Below are 4,330 nucleotides of genomic sequence, written 5' to 3' on the forward strand. Positions count from 1 at the left end.
CTGATGGAGTGTGGGGCCGGGTATTGGAGTATACAGCCTGGCAGGGATATTAAGAGGAAGTCTGGTAGGGCTTCAGGCAGACAACCAACAGACACTGGGGCGTGTGATGAATTCAAACTACTGCCCAGCTTCCTGTCGCCCTCTGGCAGCATTCTGGGCTAGGGTGTTTGTCTCTGCTCTCAGCTGCAGAGCACCAGACAGGCGATGACTGAAAGTAGCTGAGGACTTTGGGTGTGTGTGTGTGTGTGTGTGTGTGTAAGGTGTCCATCAAACCCTCCTCTGCCTCTCTCCAGTCCTCTGGTTGTGTGTGTGTGTGTGTGTGTGTAAGGTGTCCATCAAACCCTTCTCCACCTCTCTCCAGCCGTGTGTGTGTGTGTGTGTGTGTGTGTGTGTGTGTGTGTAAGGTGTCCATCAAACCCTCCTCTGCCTCTCTCCAGCCCTCCGGTTCTTCTGCCCTCTTCACTCTTGGTGTTGGACCCCGGAGAAATCAGATTGCAGGGCCCATCCATGGACCCATGAAGGTATGGTGAGGGGGTAGGATAATGACAATATTGATTCTATTTTATTAAGTGCCTTCTTAATGAGCCAGGCAGTCTTCTTGAAACTTTGCATAGGTATTCTCCTGATGCTCACAGAAACACGAGAACAGTATACTATTTTGCACACAAAGTGTAGCTGTCACAGGCACATAGCCACTAAGTCTCATAGCTGGCCTTCAGATTTGTGTTCTTTCTACTTTTCTTGTACTCCTCAACTAACTAACAATACTGAGCTCTCTCCATCCAAAGTATTTTAGAGGTGCTGTGTCACTTAAAGGAGGAAGAGGGGGCTTTCTACTCTGTCATTCGTTACAGTCTTGGAAACTCACAGTAGTTGTACCCTGCCCTAGAGGGTTGCTAGGAGTCAGCATCAACCCAATAGCACTGAGGTTTGGTTGTTGTTATTTTTATGTCACCGATGGGGCAGGAATCTTGGTCATTCTAGAGGAAATTGGTGACTGTCTTTGCTTCTCTCGGCAGGAGCAGCAATATTCCAGAACGCCTGTCTGATCCTGCTCTGCTAGTAGGGAGTGGGTGAGTCTGTTTGCTTTATTGGAGAGGTGGTTTAGGGTCTAATAAAAGATCGACTGTCCACATCTGATCCGTTAGACCTTGCCGTTGGCTTGTGAATGATCCCACTGTCCCCAATGAGGCCTTTCTCAGGCTTCCCTCAGTAAACACTTGTGGAATGAATGAATTGGCACCTTGTGCGGAGTGGTCTATTGCCCCGCAGAAATGTGACTCAGCTTAGGGGCAACCTGGGCCCCACTACCCTCAAAATTTAGGAAGCAAGTGGCACTTCTCCCAGAGCAAGGGAGGTGAACTCTTGTGGGCTTCCAGACTTCAGTGGTGATTAGCTTGCTGCCATCTGTTTTACAAAGAATTTTAGAAGCTATAGCAGATGGAGAAAAAAAACCCAAAGCATTTTACATTTTCTCTTTAACAAATAGGAACAGTGACTTAGTATTAATGAAGCTACTACTCTCAAAAGGGGGTGGAGAGTTGATATTCTCTGCTTTGCTGTTGTTGTTAGTCCACCAGACCTGCGCTACCCTCACCATTGTTCCAGTGCGTGAGTTGCAGCCACGTGTCAATCCGTCTCCTTGAGGGCCTTCCACTTAACCAAACATGATAATCCTTCTCCTGAAGACAAAATGTCCAAAATATGTAAGAAGAAGTTTCATCAACCTTGCCTCTAAGGAGGACTCTGGCGGAATTTCTTCCAAGACCTATCTGTTTGTCTTTTTAGCAACCCATGATACTTCCAGTATTCTTCTCCAGCACCACAATTCAATTGCATCAATGCTTCTGCAGTCTTATTTATTCATTGTCCAACTTTCACATGCGTATGAGTTAATTGAGAGTACCATGGCTTGGGTATTTGGCTTAGGGTTTCCAAAACTTCCCCCAAACAGATGCCGGTGAAGACTAGCAACTGTTGCAGTGGGGTTGGGACGTATAGTTCAGAGTGGGCCAAGCAAGCTTGACATTTCTTTGAAGGCTTTATGTTATGCGGTTTTTAAATTAGATTTTATGAAATGTCTAATTGGGACATTCTTATGTTTTAAGAAAAGGGTTGTTTTGTTTTCTAAAATCTTTCAAAAAAATTGGTGTCCTGGCACTTTGTCTTGCATTCTTGAGGACTGCAAGTGTCCGGATGAGGAAACAAAGCAGAAGTTTTGGTTTGAGAATTTAGGGCATTTTCCACTTGCTTAATTCATAGTGATGGAGTTCTCAAATCCTTTTGGAAACAACCCTATTGACCATTTTGAAGGATGCAGACTACATTTTAAAAATAAAAATAACATTCATTGTTTATTTTCTTAGTAAAAAAAGTTATACCTATTCATTGCAGAAAAAATAAGTGTGCACACTAATAATAAATAAATAGAATCAATACATCCATCTAGAGAAATAACCAATGCTTAAACTTGGGATATAGACTGCCAACTCTTTTTCTCTGCATTTGTTTGAATAAACCAAGAGAACAAATGAATCCAATCCTTCCTTTTGAATGAATGATTGTCAGAGCTACGAGCCATCTCAGATTGGTTTTGAAAAGGGTCCAGAGACTAAATTAGGAATAATCAAAAGCACCGGAAAGGTTAATTTGTTACTCCAAAGTTCACCCGTCATAATTTTGCTGTGCGACTTAGTTTTCCCGCAGAGTAGTGCTTGCTGTAGGGCTGCCACTGAAGTTCCACTCCGTTCCTTGTTCAATGTCTCAAATGTCCCAGAAAAGGTAACTCTTAAGAGTTGATATGTTAAATTTCACAGCAGAAAATTCTAAAACTAATGTACACAGCGAAGAGGAAAGACCCCTCCACGCTGGAGTGCATTTTATGACCTGTGTGCCTGCTTTATCCTGGGGTCGCTCTGAGTCAGACTCCACTCTGGCCATGGATGGTAGGACCTATGGATGATAGAGAGCTTCTCTGAGCCAGTTTCCTCTGTTGTGAATGAAGGATAATGACACTATTCTGCTTTCTCCTACTATTGTCACCACAAGAACCAAATGCCAGGAATTATTTTTGGTTACTTGAATTGTATGCAAGTGTGTATGCCATATACATATATAGTTGATCTTTAAGCATAGAGAGATCAAAGGCATTCTTTACAACAGGCTGGAATCTAATTACATTGTAGTTGCTATCCACAGCTGTTGACCCTTGCCTCATGGTAACCCATGTACAATGGAATGAAACGCTGCTCATTCTTGTACCACCCTCCTAATTGTAGATTGAACTTAATGTTCCATAAGGATTTTGTTGTCTGATTTTTTTGGAAGTAGGTTACCAGGCCTTTCTTTCTAGTCCAGTTTACTCTGGAAGCTCCACAAAAACTTGTTCAATATCATAGTCACATGCAATCTCCCACGGACAATCTACCGTATAAGGTATATTGGATGGAATTGAATCCAACTCCCCCATGTAGAAGATACCCTGGTGGCACAGTAGTTGAAGCTCTTGGCTGTTTACTGAACGGTCAGTGGTTCAAACCTACCAACTATTCCATAGGAGAAAGATGTGGCAATCTGCTTAGGTGGTAAAGGTTCTTTTTTTTTTTTTCTGGCTACCTTACTTTTCTTTCTTACTCATTATTTGTATTCTTAGCTTTATATTATTATTATTATTTTATCCTTACCAGTTTATTTCGATTTTATCTTTTAAGTTTCCCAGTTTGTGAAGCACAGAAGGTTGCATAGAGATAATAACTGATGCCTGCTTCTGTGAAGATTTATAGCCTTTCAAACGTTATGTTGTTGTCTTTAGGTGCCGTTGAGGTGCCTCTGACTCATAGCGGCTTTTTGTACAATAGAATAGAACCCTGCCCAATCCTGCCCCACACTGGCAGTTGTTCTCATGTTTGAGCCCACTGTTGCAGCCACTGTGTCAATCCATCTTGTCAGGGCCTTCCTCTTTTCCGCTGCCTTGCTGTTTTACCAAGCATGTTGTCTTTCTCCAGGAACTGGTCTCTCCTGACAACATGCCCAGAGTATGTGAGACAAAGGCTAGCCATACTTGCTTCTAAGGAACATTCTAGCCATGTTTCATTCAAGACATATTTGTTTGTTTTTTTGGCAGTCCATAGTACTTTCAGTAGTCTTGTCTTCCTTATTCACTGTCCAACTTTTTCATTCACATAAGGCAATTGAAACTACCTGGCTTGGTTAAGGCTCACTTTAGTCCTCATCCTTGTTTGTCAACACTTTAAGGAGGTCTTGTGCAGCAGATTTACACAGTGCAATGCATCATTTGATTTCTTGACTACAGCTTCCGTGAGCATTGATT

The sequence above is a fragment of the Echinops telfairi genome, unplaced genomic scaffold (genome assembly GCF_000313985.2).
Source record: "Echinops telfairi isolate 266 unplaced genomic scaffold, ASM31398v2 ScPeMD7_1713;HRSCAF=2227, whole genome shotgun sequence".
Taxonomy (NCBI): Eukaryota; Metazoa; Chordata; class Mammalia; order Afrosoricida; family Tenrecidae; genus Echinops; species Echinops telfairi.